Source organism: Cricetulus griseus, chromosome 3, assembly GCF_003668045.3.
Source record: "Cricetulus griseus strain 17A/GY chromosome 3, alternate assembly CriGri-PICRH-1.0, whole genome shotgun sequence".
Classification (NCBI taxonomy): domain Eukaryota; kingdom Metazoa; phylum Chordata; class Mammalia; order Rodentia; family Cricetidae; genus Cricetulus; species Cricetulus griseus.
In genome coordinates this window covers 209,453,047-209,463,691 of record NC_048596.1, presented here as the reverse complement: position 1 = coordinate 209,463,691, position 10,645 = coordinate 209,453,047, and positions in this window count along the sequence as shown.

The window sequence follows — 10,645 nt, the reverse complement described above, 5'->3', positions numbered from 1 at the left end:
AAAAAAAAGGATAGGCAAATGGGGCAAGAGTAGGGGGAAAGGAAGCTGTACCCATGAAATCTCCCAACTACTATCACCTTAAGAAGCCCAGCACAGTGACAACCAGCTGGCAGGTCACTGTGGATGGGGAACTCTCACAAGGCCCCATTCTAGATGAAGAGCTTCATCCAATAAATGGTGGTGGAAGGAGAGAGAGTCGTTTTCTCCAGTGATGAGCGCTCCTAGGTTATCCAGTCCCAAGTGGTTAGCCATAGACACCTGTGCATATGAGCAATACTATGTGGACTCAGCAGGTTGTACATGTGTTTGCATAGCAATCATAATTGAAAAAAAGGTCATTAATTTGAAAAGGGGTAGGCAAGCAGACACAGAAGGAGTTGGGAGGGTGGATGGGTAGGGATGGGAATGGTGAAAATATAATACCCATGTATGAAATTTTCAAAAAATTAATTTTACAGGGTGGGGGAGTATACAGAAACAAATAGACACCCAAGGCAGAAGGGTGGGTGGTGAAGGAAGTTAACTTTAGAGTGATGATCCAGAAGCTAAAGGATGCCAGAGATAACCAGTGACCCTAGAAGCTGGGGTAGGCCAGGGTTCTTTTCTAGTACCTTGAGAGTGAACTGGGACCTGGCAATCCCTCGATTTGGACATCTGACCTCCAGAACAATGAAAAACATTTTCTGATGTTTTAGACCAATAATTTGTAGAGTTTGTTACAGCAAACCAGAAAATACACCCAGCACATAATCACCCTGCTGGTTCTTAACACAGAGCCATGATACCAAGAATCAATGTAAAGCCAAACGTCTGTGCCAATTCCTCTAATGTGACCCTTCTCCCTGGCTGTCCTCATCCTGCCCAACATTGAATCTGGTAGGACCTACACCCACCCCATCTTTTTCTACATTACAGCTCCTCTCTCACTTGGGTCTCTTAAGTCAGAAAGCACCTGCAACCATGGCAGCCCTAAACTGCCACTGTCACATCCACCAATAAATATTTGAGTGCTTACTAGAGGCCAGGAGCAATTGCTGTCATAGGGGCTATAAACTTTGATAGCCATGTCCTCTGTCCTGCATAAACTGAGCATCCTGAGAAGACAGGAGATGGCAGGTGAATCACCACTGTGGGCCTGACAGGTACGGAGCTGGAGGAGGAAAGCAGGCTCTCTCCTGTGGGAACTCGGGCAGACTTGTCCCGGGAAGGCTTGAAATACAACTGAGCCAAGTTCCCAGACTTGTAAGTGAAAGCAGTTTCCAGTCACAGGCCAAGACCAGATTGTACCCAACACTTGGGAGGGAGGCTGAGGCAGGAGGTTCTTGAATTTGAAGGCCAAACTGAACTACATGGTGAGACACAGTACTAAAGTTATTTGAATTATATCCTGTAGAAATAAAAGGAAACTAAATTCATTATAAATTCTATCCAATTGATTATTCCGGGGCACATGGCCACTTGCTGTTTCTCAAAAGGAGGTTTTACTGAAAAGGCTCATTGCAGAGACATTGATCCCCAATGGCTACTGGCTGCCTTAGCAGTTACTCCGAGATCTCTTGAATCTTCTCAGACTCTGTTTCATGAAGGTCAATGTTGGGGCACAGATTCTGAAGACAGGAACAAAGAACCCAGTAAGCAGAAAGGTTCTAGGAGTTTGTGACAGTCACAAGATGCCATTTAGGGTTCCAGCAGGAAAAATAGTGCTGAGAAGAGCGCAAAGGAGGGCCAGTTGTTAAGGTCTTTTTTTTTTCCCCCCCTGGGAACTGTGAAAAATCGCCTCACCTTGAGAAATGTTGGCATGCAAGGCTCCCTTCACTGAGGTACACAGAATTCCTGGCTCCATATCCCATGAGTCAGCACAAACAATGGGGTCTCAAAGATGGTGGAGAGACAGCTCCCAACCAAAGTCCAGTCAAATTCAAGTCTATGGGACAACTTCAAGGACTCAAGCCTGGTGCCCTAAACACAGAGGTTTCTTTATGTAGTCTACTCATAATTTGATGTTTTTATAGCATAGTATTTTCTACTTGTTCAGTTTTTTAAAAAAAAAAATCAGCTTGGTTGAGGTATAATTTTAATGTAATAAAATCTGCTTATTTCAAATGTGTGTTCTGATGAGTTTTGACAGGTTCACGCACCCAATTAGGCCCCCACTGTGATAGATTCCCTTGGGCTGCCTCCCACTCAGTCCTCCACCCCCTCCTGCTCCGGGCAGCCTCTTAAGCTGCTTTCTGTCAGTACAGATTAGCTGTGTCTTTTCTGGAATTCCACATACATGAAGTGACACAGGATGTAGTCTTTGATGTGCTAGGCTTCTTTTATTCAGTATCACATTTTTGAGGTCTACCCGTCCATTGTGTATATTACTGGGACTACTACATCTTGTATTCATGGCTGGCTAGCGGTTTGTTGTATGAACATACCTCAGTTTATTTATTCACCCTTTAATGGGATTAGGGTCCACCCCACATTGGCCTATGGTGAGTTAAGTTTCTGTGAACACATGCCCACAAATCTGTGAACATATGGTTCCATTTCTCCTGGGTAAATAATAGGAGGGGGATGCCTGGGCATCCTTTAATGTGTAGCTTCAGGTTTATTAGACACTGTCAAGCCATTTTCCATAGCAGTTGCACAATTTTGTTTCCCACAAGCAACCTATAATATTCCCATTGTTTTACATCCTTGCCAGAGCTGGCATTGGAGTTTATTTGTCCTAATTTCTAACATTCTAATGGGTCTGTAGTAGTTTTCTTTGCATGTCTAGTTTACAGCTGCTTAATAACAAATAATATGAAGTATTTTCCATGTTAATTGGTCATTCATCTGACATTTTATATAGAGAGTCTACTCAGATACTTTGATCAACTTTTACTGGATTATTTCTCATTATTAACATCCAAGGTTAATACTAAGTATCTCAAGTATTCTGGACACAAGTCCATTGAATCTCTGCTGTAAGGGCATCACAAAGCGACCATCATGTCCCTGATTTTCTCAATGTCCTTGTCAAAAGTCAGTTATCTATATATGTGTGGTCTCTTTCTGGGCTTTTTGTTTCTTTGATCTGTATATTTCTATGCCAGCACCACATGTCTTATTTATTTTAGAGTCAGGCTTGATATTTGGTTTTAGTATAGCTCTGTGACTTTTCTAGCTTAAAATTGTCTCTCTACATCATTTTATGATCTTCATTTTCAGGTACCATATATACCTTGTTAAATGTGTCAATAATATTTTGTTTATTTATATATGGTAGCTTATTATAATTTCTAGTTTTCATGATTTATTAATTGTCCCATTTTTCTTCTCCCCCCTTTTTTTAGTAATTCACAATAGCATTGGGCAAAGAACATGTATTATCCAAAAGTTGTCTTTAAACTTCCTGAAGAAATTCATGGAGGAAAACAGTATGTAAGAAATGATTTACTTTATAGGAAGTCCTCAAATTGAGCTTGGCCAGGACAGAGAAGTCACCCCACACATACACACACACACATTTACAATAATGCATGATTGCAATAGTGGAGCATTTCTCATTCCCCATTCCTGCTTCAGTAACAAGTGTCCCTTATGATTGAGAGGACAGTGGATATTCCAGTGTGGGGGATAGAAAATGGCTCTGAATTACTTTGGATCACTTAGAAGATGGGACATTGGTTAGGACCATAGCATAGAGCCCTGAAGAGAAGTCACTGTGAAGCTGGAGTTGCTATCACAAAGAGAATGCCCTATAATTTTAAAATGCTTCCATGGGAATAGGTCAGTCTCTCATCAAAACTAAAATGCCCAGAACTGGTGCAAAGTGACTATGAAATGGTTAACATGAGCCAACAAGAAATGTTCAGAAGAACCATAAGAACAGTCTACAGCCTCTGGCTGTCACTTGGAGGCTTTTGATGGAAGAGGCTGACAAGAACAGGGAGGATGGGACAGGCTCCGGAGTAACCTGCACCTCTGGTAAAGTTCAGAATATACCTGATAAGGACAAGGACAAAAACATAACCACCAAGTGCAACTTGCTGCTTCCTCTCCACTCACTGGTACCGGCACTGATCTAGGTGACTCAGAGTCCAGACAAATGACTAAGAGCCACTACCACATCTCAGCTGGACCTGAGGCTGGACCTGCCGTCCAGCTAACCACACACGGTGTTCTATCTGCTTTGCTTTTTGCTGCTGTGATAAACACCATGGCCAAAAGCAACTTAATGAGGAAAGAGTTTATTTCATCTTTGGGCTTATAGCCCATCATGAAAAGAAGTCAAGGCAGGAAAAGAGAGGCAAGAACTGAAGTAGAAACCACTGGGGGAACACTGCTTACTGATTTGTTCCTTATGGCTTGCTCAGCCTGCTTTCTCATACAACCTAGGACCACCTGCCCAGAGAGAACCCCACCCTATGTGAGCTAGACATTTTCCCATCAATCATTAACCAAGAAAATGCCTCACAGACTTGCCTACAGGCCAATGTGATGGAGGCAATTCCCCAGTTGAGATTTCTTCTTCCTAGATAGGTCTAAGTTCATGTTAAGTTGACAAAAACTGGCCAACATAAATGGTAACCTCCATGCACATCCAGGTTAGTCCACCAAATGCTCACCCATGAGCGTCTACTCATCTCCAGTAGTGTTTCCTCTGTGAGATCCATCCTCACCTGTGCTGGTAGCTCCTCCCCTTCCCTGTGTATACAGAACTTTGTTTGTAGCTTAATATTTGTACTTTTTATGGTAAACCATAACGTGTCCCATGTCTCCTTCTCCTGCTATTCTGAGGGCAATTCGCTTCACTTATTAATTTCCAATTTCCTGTCTGACTTTGTGTCTGAGCTTCTAAAATCAAGCTGTCTTTTCTGCCATCATTATTCGGGTCTCTCAAAAGAACCTCAGCCTCAAAGTTCCCCCAGGATGAGCTCATAACCTTTCATGCTTTTTCAGTATCTACTTTATCCTGATGAATCCATTCCCTGTTGCTGGATTTGCAAAAAGCCGGAGGTGCACAGTCATCCTTACACCCACATCACTGCCATTCTCCACGCCCATGTCACTCAACGATTGTACTTCCTCTGTTTCCAGAAGTTCCCAGTGTTCATCTATTCTGGCTGTCATTCCCCAGGGCATGCTTATGGCAACTCTCACTCACCTCCCCCACCTGTACTCTATTTGTTGTTTCGGGACCTACCTTCCCACCCTCACATTCTCTTAACCTCTGTAACCAGCAGGGGCCATGGCCTGCCTACACACACACACACACACACACACACACACACACACACACACACACACACAATCTTCCTTTACTTTTGGAATAAAGATCCCAATCCCTAACATCTGACATACCCCTGGTGTGGTCTCCACTGGCCTGTCACACTGGCCTCTTCTCTTTACTTTCTACATTCCAGCCATACTGGCCCCCTTTCTTTTTCTTCATAAAAAAATTATTTTGAAATAATTTCAGACATATAAAAAGTTGCAAAAATGGTACAAAAGTTTCCTGTATGCCCTTTGCCCAACTTCCCCAAGTGTGAGCATCTTACATAAGCATGGCGCAACCATCGAAACCAGGAAGTTAACACTAAGGTGCACCAAGACTCACTCATCTGCAGACATCCTTGGATTCTTTTTTTGTTTTGTTTTGTTTTTGTTTTTGTTTTTGTTTTTGTTTTTGTTTTTGTTTTTGTTTTTGTTTTTCGAGGACAGGGTTTCTCTGTGTAGCTTTGGAGCCTATCCTGGCACTCGCTCTGGAGACCAGGCTGGCCTCAAACTCACAGAGATCTGCCTGCCTCTGCCTCCCGAGTGCTGGGATTAAAGGCATGCACCACCAATGCCCGGCGACATCCTTGGATTCTATTTGTTGTTTTAGGACCCACCCCAGTCTTCTCCAGCCTAGAACGCCTTTGAACTTTTCACTGTCCACGACCATAGCAGCCTGGATGAATGCAGGGAATTATCTAACAGCACAGTTTTCAGCTTGAGTTTAATCTTATATATTCTTACGTTGGAATCCAGGTTCTATATTTTAGCAAGGACATCTCTGAAGGAATGTGCTCAAGAACATTGTATCAGAAGGAGCAGCTAGCAACTTGTGCCACCACTGGTGATGTTCACATTGAGCCCTTGCTTGAGACTTCCCTGCCAGCACTTCCCCCTCTTTTGGTGGGAGAGATATTTTGAGTCTTTATAATCATTCTTTTTTTTCTCATTATACATGGAACTAATTTTAACAACAATTAATAATCCTCACATGCAATAATCATAACTGTGGTACTTGCCAAATGTTGGTTTTCTATTTCTATCACTCAGTCTCCAGTTATTCGTTCAAATTCAATTGACACTGTTCTGTTTCCTTCATATTTAGTTGCCCTTCTGATAGCGCTGGTGCTATTGAAGTCTCTAAGTTATCTATTTCTGTCATTACGTATGTTGTCTACACATTTTGGTCTTGCTTCTTTTCATCACCCTTAAAATTAATCTGCCACAGGGCCTTTGAACATGCTGTCCTTTGAGAACCTGGAACAGTCTTTTAGTCTTCCCAAGCCCTCTTCTTCCAGGAATAGACTTTGAGTTTCTCCCAGCCTTCCTCTTCCTGGAATAGTCTTTTAGTTTCCCCCAGCTCTCTTCTTCCATACTGGTTTCACTGAGTGGAAAATCCCTTTGCAGCACTGAAAAGTTCGGCCTCAGTATCAAATCTCAGGGAAGGTTTTCAGCCAACCTCCACAAAGTGGTTATATCCCCAAGGTGACTACTGTTCATGTTTCTTCATCATCACACCCACCACATTTTGAAATGAATCTTCCTGAACATTTTTGAGGGAAGAGGTTCTACCTGATTTAGACTAGCATATTCATGAAGCTTTAGTAAATTATTTAGAGCAATTGAATGAATGTATTTAACACCTGACATCATTGAGATCTTTGAAGAGCAATGGCATTAGTTCATTTTCACTGTGGGAAAAGTCTTCCCCGGCATCTCATAGACTCAGGTGAGGGCAGTTTCACATGCTAAAGATTCAATTTAAATTCATTGAGTTCCCACTGAGTGACTTAGATTGCCCTAACAGTCCTTTGCCAGATAACCTCAATTCCATGCAGTATACCTAACATTTTGTCTTTGTTTCATATATATTTATTCAATATATTTCCATCTACATCTAATGTGTGATCTTTCATAACTCCACAGTGTCTTATAACAGGTAATTTAAACTTCTGATACTGAACTGAGAGGGGAAACACATGTTGTCAAGGACTGCAAACTCCATTTTCTTGAGCCCCGAATCACTGCCATGATCTCACTCAGAATGTGGCTTTGGCTAATTTAGAGGTGAGATGTTAAAGCTTATATATTCAACCCCCAGAATTAATTCCATACTCTGTTCGAATGGGATTTTCACTGGACACATTTTATTTTTATTTGGAAACTAAGCACCAAGTTTTTCTACCATGGAGGACAGAAAGCAAAGACTCTTATGGGAGACAGACTTGCAACGGGGCAGCTGGAAAACTGCATCGTATGTGACGTGCTCAGATTGTCTTTTCAGACTACTTGTTCCAGTTCTCAGGTGGATGTCACTATTCCAGAGGATCATTCTCCATGAGGTAAGAACAGCTGCGGCCATGTGCAGCCTGGGAGACTTAGACTCATCTGAGTTGGCCAGAGGTAAGAAACAAATATAGGAATGTTGATTTTAAAAGATAGATCTCTCTGTAAAAACTTGAGAGATAAGCAAGTTTCCTCTCATCTTTATCTGGAATGCCACCTGCCCAAGAAACATCAGTTAAGTCAGGGATGAGCATTTGCTCTACTTTCCTGCTAGGGAGCTCTCAGCTTCATGAGTGTGGGCAGGAGCCACAGAATCCTGTAGTTACAGCAGTAGCAGAGTTTCTGAATGTTTGCATCATAAGCATCTGTTCCCACAGAGATGGCCAATACACACCCAGTGACCTGTGAGAGGGGAAACTTGGGCTCAATGAGGAACTCAAAGCTTTTGTAATGGGCACCAAGCTGTCTGCTGTGCTCTGCAAGAGACTTTACCTTTGTCATACTGGTCAGGAAATGTGTCCTGCTTTTGTTCTGAGAGGGATTCATCTCTTTCCAAAGTGGAGGCAAACCTGTTCCTCTTTGGACTTTAAAGTTTAGTGGAATCACATTCTATCTTCAAAGGCTCTCCACTGTACAAGTGTCTTGGAAAAGACAGTGTAGAATAAAAGGCAGCTGGCCACAGGCATGCAGAAACAGAAGGGAAGGGGGTGCTATCTCCATGATGTTCTCCCCTCCTTTCATATCAAGGCCATTCTGTGCTTACCTCACAATTTCTCTTTTGACGACTCCCATACAAATGCCCTGTTTCTGAAGACTCAAGGGCACAAAACTCACTTGGCCTCTGCTTCTTAGCCAGGCACCTACACAAACACACCCTTGATCAGCCTATTGGGACACATCCTACACAGATTAGTTTTTGTCTACTTGATATACACACACAGGAGAGTCGCCCTGAAAAGAGGGAACCTCACTGATGAATTGCCTCCATCAGACTGTCTGTGGGCATATCTGTGGGACATTTTCTTAGTTAATGATTGATATGGGAGGGTCCCGCTTTGCATAAGACGGTAGCAGAGCAGGCCAAGGAAAATAAGCTGGTAAGCTGCATTCTTCCGTGGTTCCTGCTTGAGCAAGCTTCCTTGGTGATGGACTGTAAACTGTGAGATGTAATAAACCTGTTCCTTCCCAAGTTGCTTTTGGTTAGTGGTTTTTTTTATCACAGGAAAGAAAGCAGACTAGAACAAGTACCTAGGTTGAAGTCATTTGGGGGTATCTGTGGGCTGATGGGAGGAGTCTGTGCCACTTTTGATTTCTCACTCTTGTAGTGACTAGTTATAATGTGTCACCACACGCCTAGAACAAAGCAGACATTCAGTAGATGTGAACTATTGTGCCAGTCAAAATAAACAGGCTTTCCTGGAAGTCCCAAATTGTCTCTACATACAAGTGTGATTTTTCCCCCTCCTTTACATCACTATTTGTCTTTGTTGGTGGCCTGGAGGATCAGGGATGAGGCTGATAGGTGGGCATTGTTGAAGAATTGGTGGTCTTCATGATTAAGGCAAAAAACACTTTGTAGAAACTAACCCTGGACATAAACACTCCAGCCAGCAGTCACAAATACCTCATCTCCCCTAAAAATCATGAGCAGATGCTGTCACTTGTCTTTCCCCCTTCAAGGAGCCAAGAGTACAGTGGTCCCATGTGTCCCAAAGGCAAAGAGATGGAACATTTGGGGATCAGCATGATGGCCACAGCTTGAATTGCAATTGTTAAAATGATGATGAACATGTCCTCTGTCTTCTTCCACTGACTTCACCCTGCTTCTTCAGCAATCTTTCCTCCTCATCTCCCTCCTCCTTCCTCTTCTTTTCCTGGTAATGAAACCTCAGTTTTGTTGAGGGTTTACCCCACACATAGTTGCCCACCCCAGAGAAGCGTGATCAGCATCCTTTGTGTGGTCTTGCCTAGGCCTGAGTGGTCAGGGGCCCTGCCATCTCCCTGAAGGTCTGGCTCAGAGATAAACACATGCATTACAGGACTGTGGCATGCACAGAAGGCTCTTGAAGCTCCTGGGGGCTTAACAATAATTTATGACTATCTCCCCAAAGAACTGGCAAAGATGACTTTTCTTTCTTCTTGTGGACACTGTCCAGTGCAGACACAAAGCCTGGAACCAGATGCAGCATTCCTGCCAGTGGCCTGAGCATGACACTGAGGAGCCCACTGAGAAACAGAGCCACCAGAACAAGGCAATGTTAACCACTACCCCGTGATGGCTATTCTTGGTTGTCAACTTGACTACATCTGGAATTAACTAAAACCCAAATGACTAGGCACACCTGTAAGGAATTCTTTTGTTTCTTTCTCTCTTTCTTTCTTTTTTTCTTTTTTCTTTTTCCAAGACAGGGCTTCTCTGTGTAGCCTTGGCTGTCCTGGAACTTGCTCTGTAGACCAGGCTGGTTTCAAACTCACAAAGATCTGCCTGTTTTTGCCTCCTAAATTCTGGGATTAAAGGTGTGTACCGCCTTTGAAGTGGCAAAACCCTCTTTTAATCTTGATCTTTGAGATGGGAAGATCCACCTTTAATCTGGGTCACCTTCTGCTGGCAGCCTATATAAGGGATGCAAAAGGAAGCTTGCTCTCTTTGCCTGCCTGCTCTGCCTTTTGCTAGCAAGCCCATTCCTTCACTTGCATTGGAGCCTACATCTTTGGGATTCCAGCCTATATTGAAGACATCCAACCTTATGTACTGAACAACTACTGGATTCTTAGAACTTCCATTGATAGACAGCCATTGTTGGACTAGCTGAACCACAGCCTGTAAGTCATTTTAATAATCTACTATATATACACATATATGTGTACATCATATATATATGTATATATATATATATATATATATATATACATCATATATATATGCACACACACATATAGGAGATTTGTGGGGAGTTCATTTTTATAATCCTCTAGAGAACTTGAGTCATACAACCCCCTAGATTTCCCATCACTAACCTTCACTCTTAAAGCCAAGATGAAAAAGATTTTGTTACATTAGCTGAAAGTGGCCTAACTAATACTGATCACTTTTTCTGATGACCTTGGC